Raw genomic sequence first — 24810 nt, forward strand, 5'->3', positions numbered from 1 at the left:
ATCAAGAATCAGAAAACATCTGGGATTTGATCTTACTCCAGGCTTGAAAGCCTGATTACATTGTATATGGCAGTCAACGGTATATACATCTGGGCGGTGAAAGAGTTACTCTCCTGTAAAGCATGATCCCTGTAATTGTTAATATACAAGACAACTACTTTGAACAGGCCAACCCGCTTAAAATAACCTCCAATGTATATACCACCATAACAAAGATCCACCTCCTTAGAGACCTAGAAGAACGTCTGCAAAAAACATAGAAAGCACTTATGGATTTAAACTGAAATGTTGGAACCAAACAGTTATACCAGAATGAAGAGTAGAGGTTGCCATTACTGTATGTACAGGGGTGTGCGAGAGGTCACAGCAAACTTGTAAATAGGTTCCTGAAGAAGATAACGAATTGGACATTGCACTGCAAGGCATACAATAATCAGTGTTGCATAGTAATTTGCTATGCAATTCTGTAGGTTTGCTAATTAAATTGAAAATTGTGTAGCAAAGCTAGCTATTTAAGTTACCCAGTTCAATGAAAGCACAGCACATCCTGCATTCCTCTCCTACCCCCAGGGCTCTCTCCACCCTCTTATCTCTTAACTGCAAGTTCAACAAGGCTAATGGAGGGACAGTGCAGCAGTAACCATCTCCTCCACTTTAAGTGCCAAATGCCTGTGCGGGAGTGCTTGGCAATAATTTGTTCTTTCAAATAATTGCAAACCAGAAGTAATTGAGATAATACTTTTATTAAGATAACTATATCCTGTCTAACCAGTATGTGTTAAGTTTATTTTTTGTTAATAAAAGTCATTCAGTTCCATTCCTAACAATGTAAGTTGTTACATAATGCATAATTACAGCATAGCTACTGTAAAACACTGCATTGTCTCCATGTTTTACACTAAATTTGCCTTGGTGTATCTATGTCAGTGTAAACTATATTTCCTTTAGCTGGGGAAGATGCATCATATTGACGAGTGACCACTTTTAAAATGTACCTGATCACACAGCCAAATGCTTTTCATGGCAAACCTAGTTCTGACACCTACTGGTTGCATCATCTGTGAAACCTATGATCAAGCCATTTTATCTGATCACCCGGTTGCTTTATAGCAGCTACCTTGAAAGTGTGATAGATGCAAACTACAATATTACACCTCGTTTGCCTAGTTTACTGCCTGCTAACGCCTTCCACTCTACTTAGTCTTACTTTCTTTCCTCTTACTTAATGAATACACAAAGATAACTAGATGTTTACGCAAAGAAGTGATCAATAGTTCCATTCAGTCAGTACATCTACAGATCTACTGCAATTAGCCTCCAGAGCTTGCTTTGCTCTACGATTATGATTGCATTATATATTGCACCTGCGGGAGGGAGCTGGCCAAACTCTTTTCAGAGCCTTTTTTTATCATATCTATTTATGTGTCCCCATTCATGCAGCTAACCTTTTACAGACACCCATCCAGGGCTTACAAAGTCTACTTGCCTACTCACAGTCTAGTAGATATTATGTAAGACGAAGTACCATTTGCAGGGGATGTTTTAAACCTCTAGTTAACACTTAATTTTTTTTGCAGAAAATGTCAAATACAGCTTTCACTGTGCATGGCTGTCCTCTGGATGGCAGCGGTGTGCCATAAGTAGTTGTATGATGACATGCACCATTTTACAGAAAGCACATTGCTAATCAAATTGGTTTCTTTGCTAATCAAGAAAATATGAATGAGCAAACTCTGCTAATCAATTTCTGAAAACGGATGTATGCCTTGCACTGGGACAGTTTAAATTAAAAAAATAAGCTATGTCAATTAAAGAAAGAGTTATACTGATGCCTGAAGGAAAACTGGAATGGTTTACCTCCCGTGGTGTAGAAACAGGATGCCATGGGGAAAAATTTTAAGTTATGAGCTATTAGCCAGGCATAAGAAAAACTCCCCATGCACATATCGCACTACTTACTCACCAAGACTACATTTCGCTCGCAAACCGAGGGATAATTGTGTCTTGGGAAGCCCTTCATTAATGCAGCGTTATACATATTGCTCAAGAGAAAAGTAAGGAAAAGGCAGAGCGTTCTAGGTTGAGGAGGCAAAAAAAGAGCACACTGTGGGGGCAAAACAAGTTCTGTGTCTAAGGATCACCTACTGGTTTAAGAGTTATAAGACATAGCGTGAAAGTCACTTACCTGATGCCAATGAATAGTAAACTACAAAAACATCTTAAAGTGAGCATAAAGGGAGTTCACTTGTATATGACTGGCTCACATGCCCAATTTATGCCATCAAGTCGAATATCAAACTAGGAAAATGGGATCTTGCCAAACAAGTCAGGATGGCTCTCCGATAAGTGAGATCAGGTCCTGTTCCCCTAATACTCTTCCCTTGCAATGCCTCCCCTTGGGACGCAGGTGCACATGCCTATATGGACTTTGAAGCAAGTAACCACATTTGAATGGTACAAACTGGGTTACTTAACATTCCTTCCAGGCATTCCATGCTTTAGGTTACACAACCAAAAAGAAGAGTTTGCATCTAGATGTGGGCTTTCTGGGGTCCTGTACCTCATATCTGTGGTGTAAAGTTGTGAGACAAATTGATGAGTGGACATAGCCAGTAGATCTCGAGTGAAGTCCTTGGGCTTCCTTCAAATCAGATTATTGGTAGATCAGAGATGAACTGGGTAATTAACTGATTCGGACTATCCTTCTCCCTGGGCCTGGTCTGCCTAGGGATGACCAGGCCCACCGGAACCTTCCTCTGGCCATTTAGGAGATGGCTCTCAACGCACCTCTATCTTTCAATCGCCTTCTGATGGTAGTCTCTTCCACCTCCCAGGATGTTGTAGTCTGAGCAGCTCTGCCCAGTTACCTCTGAGTCACTTGATATCCGGGCACCACTACCACTCTCCATGTTTTTTCACTGCCATAAAGCATGCTTGGACTGACTAAACATTTACCAAACACGTTCAAATTGTGTCACTGAAGACCAGTGTGCGTCTGTCCCAACCATGAAATTGTTTTCCAATAACTGAGCAGGACATCCTTGCTATGTACCAGAGAACCTCATCTTTAACACACTTAGGAATATTTGACTGTACTGACAAGACTCCCTACTGCTAGTGTGATGCCTAAAGTTAAGATGCTGCAGCCATTCTAAATGTTAAACAACTAATTTCCCACAATCCATGGACCACTGAAGTATGTCCCACTGAGTTTAAAACATGTGGGTATAACCATTTTAAGGCAGACTGTAGGGTGTCCTGACCCACGTTAAAGCTACCCTGCTACAACATTTGGTGCTGTGGGCTTAGGAAATTCAAGATGGCGGAAAACCCACATGTGCGCCGAAATCCAGGAAAGCTGCGCAGTTTGCGCGCACATTAAAATGGTTGCCTCACTTGCCACCCACCAGTGCGAGAATGAAAGGCCGGGTTGCCATGAGGGAAATGGGTTGCCAAAGGAAAAACAGTAGCGCCGGTTAGCTTCAAAGCGCTCTAAAACCACCATTGGACTACCCGCACAGTAGTCTGAAACCATTGGGAATGGCAATGCTGATTGCCAAATGCAACCTAGAATTGTGGGGAATTCATTTCTTAAATCCCAAAAATGGGTGCAGTACCAGTACTCACCACTATCCAAAAGCCGGCGTTTTAAAACCCACTGTGTGTTTTTCTGAAGGCAAGCAAAATGCCTATTTCAAACCTTGCAACATGTGCAAAATATTCACTGAACACCAGCAGACATTTGGCAGAATGGAGTTTTGTGTGCCTACAAAATCTGGGAAATGAAGAGCCCAAAAACAATGCTTATAACAAAAATGCTATGGAGTCAGCAGCTTAAGCCTAACTGCAACTGGATTTAAAACCACCAAAATCGAAAATGTTAAATTAAATGAGTGACCTATGTTTGGTGTCACATGCCTTTGTAACTGTTGAAATGTCATAGTTTTGCACTTAGAATCAGCATTCTAGCTGCATGTGTAAAATTACAAGTTATTTTAAAAGCAACAAAAAGTTAGCTGAAGGTCTGGCTTAAGGAACTTGATTTTGCCTAGCAACGGATCCCATCAGGAGTGAAACTTGAGTCACAACTATGTTCCCAGGCCAATGTTCCTTTTGCTGCCCACAATAAGGATATGCCATCTATCTGATAATTGAATTTCCTGTGCTCTGCCAGAGAGTGAACAAAGCCCTCTCCACTCAGGCAAAGGTTTTTATTACAGACGTCGTAAAAAGTGGCTTCCTCCTGGAGAAGCTGGGAGGGGCACTGCCTGTGAGAAGCAAGCTGGCTTGGCAGAAACTGGAAAGACTGGTTTCTGTACCATGTGACCTGAAAAGACACACCCCTGCAGCAAGGATATGGTTTTATAAAAAGGTGGATAACTCATAGTGCGGACATGTGAAAATTTTATAAATGATACCATAATTCTTGTGATTTTTCTGCCCACAGTTTAAGACGTGGTAGGAACCGGTGGTATGTTCAGGGGGGTTTTAGCGGAAAAGTGGATATTACTATAAAGGTGTGCATGTTAAAAATCTGAAACTTCATCAGTTAATGTCCCTACCCCCTGCACACATGTATGTAAAGTTGGGTCCATGTCGGAAATTGAAAAAGCAGTTAAAAAGTCAATTATGTACACTCTTTGAATGCGAGCTCCTAGAATGAGCAGATTTGGACATAGACATGGCTAAATTCAGCCACACCATGTATATGTAATTTTAAACAAATGTGTACCTGTGCAAATATGTTTTTAGGTCAGATATAGATTGTGTGTAAAGTTGACAGGGGTGGGTTCTCTGTATCATAAACAGACCTCATCATGATGACACTTCATTTCATTCCCCCAATCAAGTAAGGAATGAAAATTTGACCAATGACAGGTGAGAGAGGCAAGTCTAGTGATGCAACACACACACCCATTCTCAAGAAACAGATAAAAGCAGAGAGTCAGGACACATAGGGACATTCAATTTCATCTGCCGCTGGAAGCCCTGCCGGAAAAATCCATACTTACCTCCATCAAACTCCAGAAAGCCAAACTAGAGACTTCAATCTATCCAGAGCAGAGACCAGACCAGAGAGAAAGCAGTGCTGTGCCTAGCAGAGACCAGACCAGAGAGAAAGCAGTGCTGTGCCTAGCAGAGACCAGACCAGAGAGAAAGCAGTGCTGTGCCTAGCAGAGACCAGACCAGAGAGAAAGCAGTGCTGTGCCTAGCCGAGACCAGACCAGGCGCTGTGAGCAGAATCCGGAAAGACCTGACCAGACTGAAGATCGTGACCAAGTCGCTTTCCTGTTCAAAATCTCTTGTGAGTACTTAGCAAAACTCAGAACACATCTCTTAGTTTAAATTCATCTAATTCAATCTATTTAACCTAAGTAGAACTGCCTCCTATCTGTCACCTGTCATTTCTAGTAAAATTTGTCATTTTGAAAAAGTGTGCGTTTAAAATTTACAAAACCAAAAACGACCTTTACTAAATTACTCATATCTCCGCAACCGTTTGGGCTAGAGACTTGCAATAACTTTCATTTGGAAGCTGAGATCCCAGGCTTTCCTAGGACCCCAAAACGGTAGAGATAGTCCTTGCGGTTCCTTTGTAATAGCGCTCGGCGCATCCGCGAATTTTGCCGCGATTTGCAATTTCTTCACATGTAAAAAAACTGCTGCTGCCTGATTTCATTTGCCAGAAATTCGTTTAACCTGCTAACTATCCCTGCATCATTGCTAGTGTGAGCCTGGACTAATATTAACTAGATACCACTCATCCTGAACCTCTAAAAGGGAATTAAGAGCGTTTCCAGCATATTTCTCATTCATTGCTAGCACCTATCAAAGCATTTGCTTGTGTTTTCAAACTTCTGTTTAAGCTTGCTGGATTGAACTGAATTACAGTTGATTGCATTTCTGAGAACTGTGTGTTTTCCTTCCATTTCCTTGCCTTGCATCAAGGGGGGGAGGGGAGTAGCCAGAGAAAAGTGATTACATTGTTTGGTTGAAATCATATTGCGTATTTTCTGTACTGCATTCATTGAATATTGCATCCACCTGAGCCTACATAAAGCATCCTCTACCACATTATACTTTTGTTCCTATTTACCAGTGTGCTACCTTATCCATTTCATGTCAACTCATTAGTGATTAAAGAAGTGTGCTAGTGCCAGATTCTCCGTTGTTAATATTTACCATATCAGATTAAGTGTGATATTCAATTATTAATTTATTAAAAAGTGTGATATATATTTTAATTTATCAAATAAACCTTTTAAACTTGCAAAACAGAATTACTTCTTGGCTCAGTGGGGTCAGGGGGATTCCACGAGAGGGGTGTTATACAAGGGTAGTCATCCAGAACGCATGAACTGGACCTAAAGATATATCAATAAGGGTTTTCATTCAGTATTCTAGACTAGGCGTTAACTTGGCTGTAGTGCTGAATTGAATCCTCTTACAAGACTAAGAAGTCCCATGATTTTTTTTTATTAAATCCCAAACACTATTTCAACCACATTTTTCTTAAGTGCTTTGGCCAATAATTCTCACATCATAGCCACCCTGCACAGCAAAAATGGTCACGGGAATGAAGGGAACAGGAGCCATCATGCAATATAAAGACACAATGGGAGGATTTGCAGTCATCAATTTGCAGGATCCAGCAATGTTAATTTTATTGCAGAATCTTTAATGAAGACATACTGGAAAAGGTATAATAAGCAGTGATAAGGGTTTACAAAATCGACAATTTGGTACCCAAACCATCGCCAAACGCTCTATCCCTCAAATACTTAACCCCTCCCTCTCAGGGATAATGCAGCCATCAAAGGCACCAATCACACATCGATTTAACCACTCTTAAAAGACATTCCCACACTCAACCTAGAAATATCTCCATCCACCATACGCTACACTCTTCAACAACAGCCCCACAAGGGTATCTACGAAGTCTATCTCCTGAACAACCCCTACTGACATTTCCACAATTCACCTACTCCCCCTACAAACATTTACCCATACTACATTACAGACGGGTGCATGTCCATGTCTGCCATTCCTATACATTGCCCAATTACCACAAGTACAGGGGAGGAGAAAAAATAGTGGCGAGAGAGGACATGTCTAGTCAATAAACTACAGGATCCTAGATCCAATTCAGGATTCCACACTGACCTACACTGATCTTGGTCAAATCACAGGATATCCATGTCTTTTTGTTTGCTTACCTGCTTAATTTGAGTGATTTGAATAGAACACCACCAATAATAAGCTTTATTAAACTTAAGAGTGTTCAAAAGAGATGGGACGTAGTGGATAAACTGTAGACTTAACCCAGAAGACATGTAAACTAATCCAGACTCCTCGCCATCGCCCTTGACCATTATTTTGACACGTTGGGCACAAACACATGGGGCCTCATTACAAGTTAGCCGGTCTGGATTTAACGGTGCCGGTAAAACCGTACCAGCACCGTTTCTGGACTGGCTGACTAGGAGTTCTGCAGCCGTGGTGTTCCACCCACCAGATCTGACCTGGCGGGCGTAACGCCACCGGCTGTGGAAACACCAGCACCATTACCGCATGGTACCGGCGTTTCCACTGCCCCCATTCCCGCGGAGTCCTTTGGAACTCCACGGGAATGGGGAGTAACAGAATGCCAGCTCTGGAATTACTGGACCACCGAGGCATTAATGCCCGGGTAATTCATTCCAAATCCGGCAGCAACTGGCTGGTTTTTCCGGCTCGGTTACCACTGGACTTGGAATGAGGCCCATGGTCTCGCTATTCCAGTTTATTTATTCAACAGACATGGCTGTGCTTGATTGCTAATACAATATACTGCAATACAATAAGTTATATTGAGGTGGCGAGGAAAGAGGGAAGATACAGTTTACCATTAGGCTCCCAATTTGAAAACGACTTGAATGAGAAGTATAGCCAGTAGCTAAACCAGACGGGTCCAAATCATAAGTCATTCGGTCACCCCACAATTTAGTTGAAATAGTGCTATGATTTGCAATCCTAGATTCTTCAGTAATTCAAACAAAAGCATGCTTTCTTTGATAAACGGCTGCCCCATCTGCTTCGGCTATATATGATAAATGTGGGAATGCTTATAAACTGAAAACCAGTATGAAGTGTTCCTTAAAATAAAAACAGTGAGGAAACAGAACTAATGCAAAGAAGTGCAAAGCTGCTGACTCGAACTAGATCGGGATCATAACCTGAGCTTCCTTTCCTGACCCAAGTGATTTTATCTTGAGCAAAACACAATCCCCCCCGGTGTTTGTTTTTGCAGGTAAAATCATAATGCTGTCAGTGCATATTAACAGTCTGGTCACCACTCTCGCCTAGTCGGGCCATCCTCTCCTCTCCCCTGGGTCCCTTCGGTCCTCCTACCGCACCCACAAAAGCCCTGCCAACCTCGTTCTTGAACATTGACCCGATGAAACGAGTCAGCCGCTGCCTTTGCCTCTACCTTCATCCCCACTTGCCCCCCTACCTCAGACTCTGCTCTCAGCAATCGCCAACACCCTTGACATCCTTGCCCCAGTCATGAGGATCCACCTGAAACACCTGCCTCTAAGCTCAACACCTGGTATGACTTTGAACTTGCAGCCCTGAAAGGAAAGTGCAGAGCATTGCAAAGAAGTGTCAAACCTCAGGTTCACCCTCTGACAAAATGGTCTGCGGCTTGCTCCAAAGGCAATACAGACTTGCCATCCGGGCCCACATTCAGGCATGGTATCGGGTGCATCCAATGACATGGCTGAATTTGTCAAAATCTGCAGGGCGCTAACCAACCCTCTGAAATGCACTGGCCACACACACACTGCCACTGAAACCCAGGACATCCTGAACACCCTTGAAACTCACCCACCTAACCCCCCCCACACTCTCTTGCCTCTCTTGGCCACTCCCCCCCCCATCTGCCTTCTCTTTCACCCCAGTCACACCTGAAGTTACCAGAGTTGTCAGCTCTATGAAGGCTTCCACCAAACAGGTTCCCCCTGCTCGTCCAGAACTTTCAAGGACAACATTGGCTCTTTTGCCCCCACACTCTTTCGCCACTGGCTCTTTCCCCTCCTCCCTCAAGCCGTCCCTTGTGCACCCACTATTGAAAAAGCCTTCAGCAAACCCTACATGTCCTTCCAACTACCACCCCATTTCAATCACCCCCTTCCTGGGGAAACTGCTGGAGAAGATTACCTTTCCCAAACTCAACTCGCACACCGAACTTGACAATGGTCTCCACTATCAATCTAGATTCCGAGCATCCAGCGGCATGGAAACTGCTCTTCTAAACACCAGTCAAGAACTGCTTGCATCTCTGGACTCCAACTCCCCAGATGTTTTCATTCTACTTTGAGGCCAGAAACCTTGGAGTCATCTTTGACTGCTCTTTATCCTACCTCCCACGCAGACAATGCCAAGTCATCCCACTCCCAACTCTTTCTTCCCAAAGGAATTCTCAGATTTCTCACTTTCCCCCAGAAGCTCAATGATGTCTCCGCCCCCCCCGAGTCCTGGTTCTCTCTAGGCTTGACTATTGGAACAGCCTCCTACTCAATCTACCTTCTTCCACTCTGCAACCCCTTCAACTAATTCAGAATACAGCATCGAGACTTATCCTTGGCCTTAAGCCAAGAGACTGCATCTCTCGCCTGCCCTAAAAAGCCCCCACTGGCTCCCGGTTGCTGCACAGATCAAATTCAAATCCCTCTGCATCATCCACAAGGCCACCAGGGGCCGGGGACCACTATCTGCAATGCTCCCCTTCCAAATACTCTCCTTCTAGACCTCTTCTCTCCGATGGCACCAACTCTGTGTTTAAAGCGTTTCGCTAAACAGAGCAGGAGGCCGCTCGCTTTCCTCAGCTGGATCCCTCCTTTGAAACATCCACCCCCTCTGTCTTGAGCAGGACCTTCTGAAGTTCCGAAAACACCTCAACAATCCTCTTTTCCTTCTCCTTCCCTTCTTCCTTCCTCTGCTAATCCCACAGTTGCTGCGATTGGTGTCTTGGACCCTTATGCATCCTCTGGGCCTCTGACCATTCACACCCAATCGCCCCAGCTTCAGTTTTCCTTCAGCACTTGCCTCGGCACACCCTTGCACTGGAGATTCGCACTTTCCATCCAACGCAGCTCCTGGCCGCATACCTTACCTTACACTTTATCTGCGGTTCACCCTTTAAGCACGGACACCACAGCACCTACCCCACTACCCTCTTTCTTCCTGCACTTGCATGTTCTGAATACGCACAAAGCATAGTAGGTTTGGCCGTTCCTTCCCCCTCCATTTAATTTTGTATTTAATTGTACTGCTATCCCATGTTCCCTCCCATCTGCCCTGTGGGTGCTTTGAAACAATGTATTTCCTGTAGAAGCACCTAACAAGCAAGCAAATAAATAGTTACCTCAATGTTCTAAATTTGTAGGGTGCAGATAGCCTGCCTAATGTAAGTAAGGGACCAGGGAGAGCATTTGCAGCAAGAACAGCAATTAAATGGATGTTAGATAAGCAGGGACATTTTCCTTAAGGCAGGGTCCGTGGGCATATTTCCCTGACTTCAGTACTGTTAGTGATTCTCTAAAGTGCCCGAGGCTCCAATTTGTAGCTGTGGCAGAGCAGCCCAGGCCCAACTCTCAGGAGGTGGAGTCAAGTGGTGAACAGGTAAAGTATACAATTTTCATTAATACCAAATGAGAGAATATCCACACTCTTTTTTATAAAAATATAATTATATGAGAAAACGGCAAAGAAAACAATTCACAATCTTCTAAGAAAGTGGACTGTGCAAATTAAACGGTAACACAATGTAACACGTTTCAAAGAGGTTTTGAGAGTTTTGCAGTCTCTTTACTAAAAGAGAACATGCAGTGGCAGGTAAGCAACACGCTTTTCCCATTTAGGCCAGCAAGTTTTAAGTGAGACCAGTTGAGCGGAGTTGGGACAGACTTCAGCGGAAAAGTTAGTTCCTGTCAAAGTGTCCCAAGGAGCAGTATATGCAGTTAGTGCGGAATGAAGTCCACAACCGACCCTTGATAGGAACCCAAGGAGAAGGAAAGAAATGCAGAAGAGGCTTACCAGCAACACCGGAGTGTCTTGACAGCAAAACTCTAGGGCTGAGAAAAAAAATAAAAACTATTCTGCAGCAGCGGCTTGGCAGTTGCTGTACATCTTTGGAGACCACTTTAGATTCCATCAAAATCATCAGTGAAGGAGGGACCTCAAGACTCTTGGGGAAGGACGATTCACCCTTCAGCGATTCACCAGCCAAACATCTGGGCGAGAAGATATTAAAGGCAGCGACACTGTGGTCAGTGGTAGTAGTCGATTCATGGTTCCCATGATGTCTTCTGGCACAGGATGCAGCTTCTTACATTGGGGTCAGTTTAAGAGGGCCCCAAAGAACAAGAATTATTTAAGAAAAGCTTGCAAAGTCATACTGGAGAGGAGCCAGCAAAAAGAACTGCAAGGAGAGTTCAGCTGTGCAGTGCAGGATCGGAGGCAGCACAGGTCCCTGAATCTACACAGACCTCTCGCATACACAAAGAGGGACAAGAGAATCACAATTCCACTGGGCGAGGCATAGACAATTGGAATTTTGTTTCTACCCATATTTGGGGTGAAACACTCCTTACTACAGTTTGTGGAATTATACATTTTTCGTGCACTACAATTCAGCGTGATTAGGCCCAGACACGCGCTCTGTGACACAGATGCTGGGAAAGCATTCCTGCGTTACGTCCGCAGCAGCCTGGCCTTTTGGAACACCACACCGGCCGCGCCTAATAACGGCTAGGTAAACAATGACACAGCGATTTGTTCAAGCTCTTTCCCTGATGCGCACACGAACGCGAACACGGACGCTGGTTTCTTCTCCCGCGATTCAGGTAAGATTCTTCTTCCACACCCAATACAGACCGGGATAAGCTCATAGTTGCTTTGGCATTCTATGTACAAATACACTGTTAGTAAGGGCATGTCTGGCCGTTTTTTTGTCTTCACAGACCGGGACCTTTTGGCACCACGACTGGGAGAGAGATATATATATATATTTTTTTTTTTCACTACACCTACCCCGCCCACCACATGTGGAGTCCACGGGCAACACCGAGTAGCCCCTTTGCAACCTTGAATATGCACAGAATGAAATTGTTTGCAAACACTACATTAGTCCTTGGTGTTTGTTTCTTCCTCTGCAGGGGGATACATTATTAAATGCCACCACCGCGATATTGATGGAAATAGACAAAGTTTTCCGCAATTGGGAACTCAATAACAGTCCCAACAGTGTTCAAAAGCACACTATATACACCATTTTCCTGTGAGTATTCCCCATTGACGGGGGTAAACCAAAACCTAATGTACATATAAGTTACAAAAAGGGCTTTGAATGCAGGCACATAAATAACTGTATATATGCCGGTTTCTCGTTGTGTAGGTGTGCGAATGCAGTGCACGACCACACCATGACAGACAATTTGAACAGAGGGATAGATCCCATTATCAAGCCACCACCTGCTGAATATATACAGTGGAGTTGAGTCTTGTCTTTAGCAACATAAAGATTATGGCTGCTAGTTTGATAACATTCAATGTTCAGAAATAAATGAAGATGACAGGGTAACTGAGCTTATCCCCCTTTTTTCCACATTTGTAGATCCAGAGGCTCATCCAACTATCACGAGGCAACTCACATTCAAAAGTTCTACTCTGTCCTGAGGAAGGTTGTTCACAATACCAGGGCAAGGTGTTCTCTGCCCACCGCTTAGTCTACAACCGAAAAACGTGTCAACAAGAACATTTTTTGTAATAATCACCAAGAGACATCTGTAACACAGGAGTGTTGCATTTAAAATAGAGAATTAATGTATGTGTTTTAGGATATGTTTTTCTTTTTGAATATACGTTAGTATGACAGTATTAGTATGATGACAGTATGTATGAGTTGTGTATGAATGTTGTACGATAGGAGAAGCTGGTTATAGGTTGAGTCCCCCTTTTTTTAGTATGCAAAGTATTAAAAAGCAATTTTTGCCTGTGTTATGTAAATAAAATATTCTCTGCGGAATACTTCTGTAAACCAAACAGAATCCTGTCATCTGTACTCTATTGGTCCAGGTTCCCTTTTGTTTATGTATATTTGCCTGGAGGACCACAGATCTATACAAGGTACCCTTAATCTTACTAGGTCAAATGAAAACCAGGCCGACAGTGGAAGATCTACCAGAGTGGCCGAAGATTTAAAGATACCTTATGCAGTCACAATTTATAAGCACCACTCACGCTGAATACCGGCGAGCATTTCCACTTGTTGACTATTAGGCATTAACCGTAAAACGATGACTCCCATCTTGAGAGCAGCACATTGATTTTTCAGGTGTTTTTTCATTAATAGATCCTGATTATCTACCAATATGAAATTTATATTTTGCCCGTGTTGACCCTTTGTGAAGCTTCCGGCGGCATTTGCTGCCCGCATCTTATAATTATGTGAGTTCCTCCATCCTAGGCTTATAAGAAATAATCGTGCCCCTATCAAAAAACTCTGCATTAAATTAAAAAGTTGGAAGGTCAAAACAGATATGCCTCCAAGTAAACTGTATGGTAAATCAAACACCTTTCTTCTTTTTCTCTTTGTACCTTGGCTACAGATAGTGATGATGATAATGATGTGTACTGTTATTGGGATTTTTGCCTCCACTACACCGTTCATTTTGTTTTAAAATATTTTTTCAGTATCAACCACTTATTTAAGATTGTCACTATTTCGCTTATTTGTGATATGTTTGTTTATCTCATAGTGGGTTCCGTGTGTATGCATGTATATGTATAAAGCACGACGAATAAGAAGTACTCAGCACTACAAAACTGCCATTGCTCCTTTTGTCCTGAAGACAGCTATACCTACATCAACAGACAACGTTTTTGTGCATTGCTTGATTCTTTTTGGTGTTATTAGCCGAAACATATGTCGACCTCCACAAAACTAAACCTAAGATGTCTAACAGGTTTTTCTTGCATGATAGGGCTAGTTTAATTACGTAATGCTCTACTCTCAACTGTTTGATGTTGTACATTGAGCGCTCACATAATATTTATAATATTTGTCTCTTATGTACTAACCCCACTAATAAATTGCCAGGTTGTTGTGACTTTTCAGCTTTTGAAAAAATATTTGTTAACAGTCATAACATGTACCTTTTTTATGGAATTTCTTAGATGTTTTTTATTATGATTACAAATAAAAATGTGTTTGGCTGATATTAAGAAGTGGTTGTTCCATCTTCACTCCTTTCATCTTAAGACCAGTTGAGTAAGATTATCACACCCAGCTTTTTAGAATAAGCAAACAAGTGTTTTAGTGGTTGTACTTTCCCCACGACAGACACATCATTCACCTACTGTGGTTCCAAGGGCACAGGGTCGCCATCCCTCCTCCCGTTGCTCTTTTCTTTGTTCTGTGATCCCCGAGGGTGGTGTTCCCAGAAACTGGATCTCTCCTAACGCTCAAACAGCATAATCACCAAGAGACATCTGTAACACATGAGTGTTGTATTTAAAATCAAGAATTAATGTATATGTTTTAGGATATGTTTCTTTCTTTTTGAATATACGTTAGTATGATTGCAGTATTAGTATGATGACAGTATTAGTATGATGACAGTATGTATGAGTTGTGTATGAATGTTGTACGATAGGAGAAGCTGGTTATAGGTTGAGTCCCCCTTTTTAGTATGCAAAGTATTAAAAAGCAATTTTTGCCTGTGTTATGTAAATAAAATGTGTGAAATACTTCTGTAAACCAAACAGAATCCTGTCATCTGTACTCTATTGGTCCAGGTTCTCTTTTGTTTATGTATATTTGCCTGGAGGACCACAGATCTATACAAGGTACCCTTAATCTTACTAGGTCAAATGAAAACCAGGCCGACAGTGGAAGATCTACTAAAGATTGATAAATGGAGTAGGACTATATTGGATAACAGCAACACCGGTTATTAACAGCAGTCTGAATGCATGGTGGCTAGCAGTTAGGATGATGGATCCATGACGTTTCCTCAACTTTTTGCCAAAATACATTTTGCAGAATTTGTATTTTTGCCTTTTTTTTTTTTTTTACAAAAAGCAGGGAGAGGCCCACCAACACACTTCTCTATATACCCGACCCAAATGCCCCATCTTTTTTTGCGGTGTTAAAAAAACAAAAATCACCCAAACGCAGGTCTGAGAAAGTGGGGAATACCAGGAAGATTAATCTCTACCTATGTTCAAGGTATGAAGGAGCCAGCCCACAAAAGCCAGAGAGCTTCGGTGTGATTCAGGATGTTAAAAGGATACAGCAATGTAATGTTCACACAACGCATTAGTTGAAATATCTTTACCTGTTTTCTCTGCAAGGCAAAGGAAATTTGTAACTAAAGGTGACATTTGTAGAATGGGCCTTTAAAGCATAATAACCTTGCCAAGGTAGGGACCCAGGGAGATATCAAGTTCAAGCAGAGCCTCCGGCACAACGGTTGCCAAAGTTAGTGTCTTCCAAAGTCAGTGTTTGTTCTAAAGGAAATAAACCCCTCCCTTACAAATAAGTATAACAGTCTAAAGATAATAGGCACCTGCCGCTATAGGAAAGCAGTCAAGTGGTGAGAATGTACAGAAATACTTTGGCGAGATGTTAGGTCAGAGAAAACTGATCTGAGGCTGGGGTATGGGTAGCAATCTGGTAGTAGAGGACGCAGACCCAGTAGTCAGACAGTGCAAATGGCGGCACAGTGATGCAGAGGAGGCAAACCTGGGATTCCTCAGTTGCAGGAGCCTTAAATTAATGTTTTGTGAATGCAGAGGTCTTCTCTAACAGTAGGTCACTGGCTCTGCAAGTCACTTGCCCCCAGTTGTCTGGCTTGCCTGAATCTTCATGTAAAGCCGCACAGGGACAGTTGGACCAGTAGTCAAGTGGAGGGTTGTGTTGCTCAGGTTTCCCTCTGAGAAGGGTGGAATCAGCAGAGCGCACTAGCACTTTGCTTCAGTGTGATCTTGGGCTGGATGCCGCAGCAGAGCTTACACAGGGCATGTCCTTGTTTAGATTACATCTTGGTGCTTCGAAATCCACCCCAGAGACGGATAAAAGGATTAGGTGTGTATTCCACCATATTAAAGGAATATTAGAAGTGGGGTGCACACAACCTCCAATGAAAATCATTCATCCTTTCAAATATGTGGCAGGCAAACAATGTACGAGTCAGGCCAACTCCAATACCTGCCATATTGGGTCTTGGCTGCCCTGGTCCAAAGTTTCTTGGGCCATGGTAGCAATAATACCATATATGGCCACACACAATTCCGTACAGAGGAAACCAAGTTTACTTTGGAACACCTTCACAACTACTTATGCACAAGCGCTGTGGAGATCTGTGCTAGAAAGCAGGTATGTTCCCCAATTCAGAGTCCACAACGCGCTTTATGAGCTTGCCAGTGTTGCCTCATTGCCCAAATGTTCCGTCAAAGCCAATAGGAGAGAGAGGCTTAAGTTTGCCCTGAGAACACATTTAACTAGAGTGGCATCCTTTGTGGGGGCCATGATTATTCCGGCCCCCTTTCCCTTCTTGGGAAAGCAAAAAAGTATTGTCCTAATCTTGGGTTACAGAAAGGTCCTGTTGCAAAGGTTGGCGGATCAACCAGAACCTTGTAGATTCGAAATCAGCATCGACAGTAGCTGGGAAATGCCAGCTGTTAACCAGCCTTTTTGCCTATGAGGCTTTGCTATTGCCTCACTACCTGTTGCACCTGCGAGTAGCCCTAGCTTGCCAATTATTGTGCTGTCTTCTCCACACTGCAGTACTCCCCTATAATGAATGTGCTCCTGCTGCTCCTCCTACTCCTCCTCCTCCTCTCCCTATGCTTTTTCCAATCATGCTACAACTTCATCCTATCCCCATCATAAAGCTCACGCCCACTACTCCATCTCTCTTGCAACTCCTACTTCCAACAAAAAGCAAACGGGCAAACCACACCTCCCCATAGCACCCATCCACCTTGGTTCGCCCGAGACACAACTTCTCTACTTCCTCTTACCGCATCAATTGAATATTGCACTCTGCAATGCTTAGTCTGTATGTAACAAAAGTCTGGACGCACATCTTGTGATCCAGGTCATAGCCATCCGCTCCTCTCCAACAGCAGTCATTCTGAAAAATGTGGTGTCATGTTCCTGCTGGTCTGCATACTGACCCGCCCACCATGATTGCCAGCTTAGCGATGACATCCTGCCAATAGCTCTCTATCCTGCTACATCCCCACATCATACCGATTAACTTGGAGGACCTGTGCTTGCACCTATGGCAGTGGTTGGTCTCTTTAAAACAAATAGTTTTAACTTTAATGGTGTGTAATTAAGACTGTACCCACTTGAAATCAATAACAATTTTGCACTGACATATTTTGAGTTAATGTACAAAGCTGTGACGATTGGCTTTCACTGATCTTCCTACTGAGGTCACCAAATGAAGCTAACAAAGCTGTGTGCTTGGAAAGTTTCCTAATTTTTTTGGATGCCCTTGTACACTTTGGATGTAAGACATGCAGTGGTGTGACAAACAAAATCAAACAAAGAATATCACCATTTAAAATAATATAGATTCAGGTGGTTCAGGATAGCCCTCCCAATGTGATTCCAGGGTAGCCATCAGCCTGTGGTAGTGCTAGATAAGTAGTGGCTTGTTGCATGTTGTTGGCAGCTCAGGTGATCCTCTATCCTGAACTAGGCCATCACATACTTTAATGCCTGCTTGGGCCCACGTATCACATAGCAGTGATTTGTGGGTTACTTTGAGGCCTTTCACCTTAGTACATTGTAGTTTGCCTGAGGAGAGGGCAGGGTTATGCATTGTCTTTTCCAGGCTCAATGCATAGCTTTCAGATGGATGGGTGAGCGTGGGGGGCGGATAAGGGCGGATAATTAACCTCACCGCCATATATGCGGCAGGGTTATCTGGGTAAGCCTTAGTTATCTGGGTAAGCTATATTACGAATGATAATGTGTGGGTTTTGCTCTTTCGACTTAAGCCAACAAGTAGCAAACTGGGCTAGGGCGTGTAAGTGTGAATATGTGGCATACATTACTAATCGTAATTCTATTTTTGATGCTTGTATCTGCTTAGATTCACATGATTTGCATAGGCTGACATCTAGTGGTAGTCGCAGAATATTACACGATTTGTTTTTGAAACTTGAAAAGGGACGTCGACTGGGAACGTCAGCAATACTATCCCTAGTGTAACGTCCACTGTACCCACGGTCCTTCACATGTTGAGGTGCCTCAGACTGTTTTGTTTCAGACATGAGGTCACATGAAGTGTAGCGCAAATTCAGATACAATAAAGCAGAAGTAACGGCGATCGAGCAAGAAACATCTATGCACCTTTGACTCCAGGAGGGCAAGCAGCATGTGAATTTAAGCAGATACAAGCATCGCAAAAACGATTACATTGAGTAATGTATGCCTTCTGAGGATTGTGGATCTGCTTAGATCACATGCTATGCATAGATTGGTGAGTAGTATCTGGAGGAGGTGGGTTGTGAGAAGGTACAGCGGCAAATAGATGTTTTAGCACTGCTTGTAACACATTTGAATCGCTTTAGAATGTCTGTCAATGCAGTAGTGATGAGTAAACGTATCTATGGAACGCCAAGTACCTGCTTTGCAAAAAGAGTCTAAGGGGACGTTTGCAATAAATGGTAGAGTAGCTCCTGTACATCTGGTAGAGTGAATTCTAGGTGTGAAAGGTAGGGTCTTCTTTTATAGTGAATGCACTTGACTATCCATTTGGAGATGGTGTTCTTTGAAATGTGATCACCTTCCCCTAACAGGTGCTATGGAAACAAAACGCTGGCCTGTTCTCCGTAGAGGTTTTGTTCACGTAGTACAAGGCCACCCTCCTTACATCTAGTGTATGGAGGCACCTTTGGCTGAGTTAGATGGCTTTTGGAAAAAAAGTAGGTAGTTCAATGAATTGGTTGACATTTCAGTGAAAACCTAGGATGTGTTCCAAGGTTGTCCTTGTGGATTACTAAGAAAGGGTATTTTACAGATAATGCCTGTAGCTCACTAACCAGTCTTATTGAGGTGATGGCTACTAGAAAGGCGGTTTTGTAGGTTAGGTTTTTGAAGCTGGCTTTGTGCATAGGCACAAAGGGCGGATCCATGAGCTTTGAGAGCACAACATTAAGGTCCCAACCCGGTGGAGTGTTCGAAATGTGACGGTATAGTCTCTTTACTCCCTCTATGAAAGCTTTGATAACAGGAACTTTCCACCAAGACACCTTATTCTTGCAAAATGGTGTACGCGGACAGAGCCGCCAGATGTACCCTGCAGTTAAATACTAGGCCAGAGTCTAGTAGATAAAGCATGTAGGGTAGAATGTTGGATGGTGAACAGTGAAATGGATTTAAGGATTGTGATCGGCACCATACCACAAACCTTTTCCACTTGTTGAAGTAACAGTGCCTGGTGTTGGGTTTCCGTGCCTCCTTTAGGAGATCCATCCGCCTTTGAGGAAGGGTTAAGTGCCCAAGCAAATTTCCCTGACCAGCTCATCCACAGGGCATTGCCCTTGGACTGTAGTTGGGGAAACCTGGATGCAAAGTCTGGGTATTGTTTGTTTTGACAAACAAGTCTAGAGTATAACCCCAAAGGGAGATTACGTCTAGAATATCTGTTGAGTTGCAACTCGAGCTCTTCGGGTAGAGGATTTCTGCTCAAGTGTGTCTGCTAGAGCATTGAGTTCCCCTGGAACGTTTGAGAATAGGAACATGTTCCGCTTGAGTGCCCACTTCCAAATTATTTTGGTCATCTTGGACAGACTGAGTGTGTGCGCCCCCCTGCTCTTTTAGGTAAAACGTGGCAGTGGTGCTGTCCGTCTGATGACCTACTAGATGCTGCTGAAAAGCCTGCAGAGCTTGGAGAACTGCCAGAAGTTCTAGGAGGTTGATGTGGTTTTGGGCTGTGGAGTGTGTCCACTGGCCGTGAGTTGTGTGGTGAAGGTAATGGGCTCCCCATCCAGTGAGTGAGGCATCTGTAGTAAGTATCGCTTCAATTGGTGGATTGCGAACGGGTTTTCCTTTTAACAAGTTGTCTTTGGACCACAAGCGAAGAGCCTGTACAGGCTTTGCGAAACATCCACTAGATCGTCCCACTGACTGCTTGCCTGAGACCATTGTTTTGCTAACCACTCCTGCATAGGGAACATATGCAGCCGTGCGTATGGAACTAAGATGCAGGCGGCCTTCATCCCGAGCAAACGCATTGTCTTGTGTACAGTTATTTGGTGACCGGCTAGATAGTGAGGTATTTGCAACAGCATGTTCTGAACTCTTTCGTTTAAGGGGAAGACTAGTCCTTGCTTGTTTTTCTGATTGCTCCAAGGAATTATTTTGTTTGACTGGGAACAAGATTTGATTTTTTGTTCGTTTATGGAGAATCCCAATTTGAACAGAAAGTTGAATGTTCTTTGGGTGTCGCATTTGCAAATTTGAGGAGACTCCCTGGTTATCAGCCAGTCGCTCATAAAAGGGTAAATTGGGATTGACTGCGCAAGTGAGACGCCAATACGGCTAGTACTTTTGTGAATACCCTTGGAGCCGAGGCTACGCCGAAGGGGAGCACTTTAAATTGATAGTGATCTACTGCTATTTGGAAGCGCAGAAATGTTCTATGCGCTGGGAACACAGATGCAGAAATCCTAGGAAGGAGCTACTTTTTTCGGCGCATAGCTCTTGGCTGGAGCCACTGTGCCCCGGCGCTACCCAGAGAGAAAGGTAACGCCCTCCTGGGCAATTACAACTACTAAGGGGGCAGATGCAACTCGGCCGCTTTTTTACTCAATTTACACAGCAGATCTTTGTTTTTACTGCGCCACCACTGCGTGAAGCGTAGGATTGCAAAATAAGCCATTTCGCATCCTCAGCAGTAGAAAAGCATATTTCTACCATTCTACCACAAGGAAGACATCCTCCAAAATGGGCGCCACCATGTTCACACAGAAGTGTTAACTCTTGCCAAACCTCGGAGCACGGGATGAGCAGCACTTACTTTAAGCCGCCCAATTAGAAGCCGGCAGGCGAATGCCGGCCCACGCTCAAGGCCCTCGTTTGTGCCTGAACGTGTCGGCGTGGAGTGGAGAGACCACTCATTGTGAGCGAGGTAAGCCCATGTGCCCTCTACTCCATATTGCACGCACTGTTCCGCCCTGCACCGGTGTGCTCCCTACTACTAGCCCCTCCACCGCCCCCAAAAGTGCGTACAATGCCGACAACCACAACTCCATCCTGATAACTGCCACTTCCTCGACTGCAAAACTTCAGCCAAACCCACAGCCCCAATACAGTTAACACCTGTACTACAGGCATTCCGTCAGAGCACTGACTATCGGATCCATATCAGTGTGAACCTTATCCAACACGCCATCCAGGCGAGGTGTTTGCTACTGAGTCGCTACCCTTTGCCTGCAAGGATCCTACATCAGACGGCGGCCCCACTGCCTCCCTACCGTCGTCTCCTCAAATTGCTGATGAAAGTGTTCAGCGCACCTCGTTTTACTTGCGCTATTCTAAGTAATACGATTCTTGCCTCAACTACCCTCCTAGCTCCCAGATTCAACCACATACCCTGCCATGTACACCATATCTTGACACTAGTGTGATATGCCCTAGCCTGTCTGCCATAGCTAGTTAACCATTCTACCAGTGTTGTGCCAGTTCTTATCAATATTCTGCAAATGTTATGCCCCGCCATTTGACTAGTGTTGTGCATAGCTATTCTACCAGGGCTGTGCCAGTGCTTAGTATTTTTCAAATGTTATGACCAGCCATTTGACTAGTGTTGTAGCCATCTTATCCATGATATGCATAGCCAAGTCACCTCACCTTCGTTGTGCCTAGCCATCCCATCCATGTTATGCCTAGATAGCCATCCCATCCATGTTATGCCTACATAGCCATCGGCCCCTTGCTGCTTGTCCAGCTACTCTATGACACACTGACATTAGATTAGATATTACCTGCATGAGGAAGCCTTTTATCCCATCCTACCATGACCCTCACTCCACCATGCACAGCAAGCATGTTCGTCCGCATAGGCAATAGCCTCACCCATCTAGGGTGCCCACAACACCAGCACCTCCCATGCCATAACCCGCTCTTACCCACACTCCCTCCATTCCTACCTATTCCCACCCCTGCCACCCCCACTTCACAAGCGCCTACACACCTGACCGCACCTACCATCCCATGCCTTGGCCTATACAGACGCTTACACCTTAGCTCACGAGTTTTCAGACACTCACCCACCCTGATTACCCATTCTAGGGTCAACTAGACCAGGAACAAGTTACTTACCTGTAACTGTTGTTCTCCAGCATGGGTCTGGCATGGATTCACATGCTCGTGAATATTCCCCGTCAAGCTGGGAATCCTCGGTAAAGAAAAAAAAAAATCAGTTTCAGTGCAGTTTCTGAACTGTCTTTCTTAGCAGTAACCAATCACTGGTCTCTGGGTCATAGTGCCCCCAGCCAATGACTGCCCTCTTCCTAAGCCCCTCCCCTGGCAGCCATCCTCAGATTTCATAGCACGTAAAGTGGCAGTAGGACCAAGTGAAGAGCCGCAGAGGGGTAGGAGGGAGGGTTCACATGTGAATCCATGCCAGACCCATACTGGAGAACAACAGTTACAGGTAGGTAACTTGTTCCTTCTCCAGCATGGGGTCTGGCATGGATTCACATCCTCATGAATATAAGAATACATAGCAGTACACACATGCACCACCACGGGAGGTGGCAAGGCTCAACATTAAGCATCCTCACCAAGCCGACCTTCAGGCGAACAGGTTGCGCCGCACTGCTTGGCCGACTCTGGACTCCTCCCTGGAATCCCGGTCGACGCAGTAGAATTTCGTGAAGGTGTGCGTCGACCTCCACGTAGCAGCCCTGCAGATGTCCAGGAGGGGCACACCAGATAGGAACGCTGTGGCAGCAGCGATCGCTCTGGTCGAATGGGCTCTCGGACGGCCGGGCAAGGGTCGGTTTGCCAACCAGTGACAGTGCATGATGCAGCCGGAGAGCCATCTGAAAATGGAAGCTTTCAAGAGGGCCTTCCCTTGGTTCACAGGTCCAAAGTTCATAAACAGCTGTGATGTCTTCCGAAGACTCTTTGTGCGGTCCAGGTAGAACTTCAGCGCTCTAGCTACATCCAGCGAGTGCAAAGTCCTCTTGGCCGGCGACGGGAAGAAAACAGGTAACATCAAGGACTCGTTGAGATGGAAGTCCGAATGCACCTTGGGCATGAAGGAGGGGTGCGTCCTCAGCACCACCCTTATCTCGTGGAAAGTCAGGTATGGAGGTTTACAGGAGGTGATGGCCACAAGAAACGCTGTTTTCCATGACAGGAACTTCAACGGTGCAGAATGCAGAGGCTCGAATGGTGGCCCCGTGAGCCTGGTCAGCACCACGTTGAGCTCCCACGCCGGGGCCAGAGCCTTTACCGGCGGGAACGATCGGAAAAGTCCCTTCATGAACTCCTTCACCAGGCCATGGGGCCACAGAGATGAGCGCCCCAGAGTTCTGGTGTAGCGGGAGATAGCCGCCAGATGTATTTTGATGGAGGCATGGGCCAGCCCCGCCTTGGCCAACGACAGTAAGTACGGCAGCACTTGAGGGGGCCGTAATCTGCAGAGGGTTCATCTGTGCGCCGCACCAGACAGAGAACCTTCCACTTATGTCCATAGCACTTGAGCTGAGGACGCCCTGGCCTTTGCGAGCACCGCCTTGCAGTCCGCCGGGATATCGTACCCTCCAAACTCTAGTGCTGCAGGAGCCAGGCCTGCAAGTTCAGCGACTGTGGGTCGTGATGGAGAATGGCGCCCCCCTTCTCTGGAGAGAAGATCCGCATCCGCCGGCAGCTTGACTGGTGGGGACATTGACAAGTCCAGAAGGTCTGGGAACCAGATCTGCCTCGGCCACGCTGGTGCGACGAGCATCATTCTGCACCTGGACTTCTTGAGCTGGTTGATGAGGCGGAGCAGCAACGGCAACGGAGGGAACGCGTATAGAAACAGGCCGTCCCAGGGGAACGTGAAAGCATCGCCCATGCTACTCGGCTGCGGGAACCTGCTGGCGAACCTCTGGCACTTGGAGTTCGTCGCTGTCGCGAAAAAAGTCGATCCGGAGTTTGCCCCATCGTCGAAAGAGCCGATCCACCTGGTCCTGCTGTAGTTCCCACTCGTGGCACGAGCGCAGCTCCCTGCTCAGTGAGTCGGCGATGGTGTTTTTTATTCCTGCCAAGTGGAAGGCAACCAGAAACATCCCCTGGGCGACAGCCCAGTGCCACAGATCCTGGGCCTTCTTGGACAGGGCTGGGGATCTGGTGCCCCCCTGCTTCGGTATGTAGAACATTATGGTGGTGTTGTCGGTGAAGATCCTCACCACTTTGTCCTTGAGGGACGGAAGGAACGACTTGAGCGCCCAGAACACTGCTCGGAGCTCCAGAATGTTGATGTGGAGAGACCTCTCCTCCGGGAGCCAAAGGCCTCTTGTGTGGAGATCTCCGGTGTGGGCCCCCGAACCCTCCAGAGAGGCGTCCGTCGTCACAGTCTCCTGAAACGCCGGGATTTGAAAGTCCGTGCCTGTAGTGAGGTGAGCACAGGTACCCCACCATAGGATCGCCCGACGGAACTCCTCGTCGAGAGGGATCCTGTCCTCGAAGCAGCCCGTCGCCTGAAACCAGCGGGCGTCGAGGAACTCCTGTAGCGGACGCATCCGAAG

At 45.1% G+C, this 24810-nt stretch overlaps 1 protein-coding gene and 1 long non-coding RNA gene across 2 annotated transcripts in view; one reads left to right on the forward strand and one right to left on the reverse strand.

The window, feature by feature from the left end:
- EED (embryonic ectoderm development) overlaps nucleotides 1-24810 on the reverse strand; it is a 677001-nt gene that overhangs the window by 20637 nt on the left and 631554 nt on the right. The gene's annotated exons all lie outside the window — the stretch shown is intronic.
- LOC138528277 (uncharacterized) lies at nucleotides 11635-14936 on the forward strand. Its single transcript, XR_011284111.1, has 3 exons — nucleotides 11635-11888; nucleotides 12659-12868; nucleotides 13803-14936. It is a non-coding gene; the product is annotated as an uncharacterized lncRNA (long non-coding RNA).

This window comes from Ambystoma mexicanum, chromosome 7q (assembly GCF_040938575.1).
Source record: "Ambystoma mexicanum isolate Mex_15411 chromosome 7q, UKY_AmexF1_1, whole genome shotgun sequence".
NCBI classification, from domain to species: Eukaryota; Metazoa; Chordata; class Amphibia; order Caudata; family Ambystomatidae; genus Ambystoma; species Ambystoma mexicanum.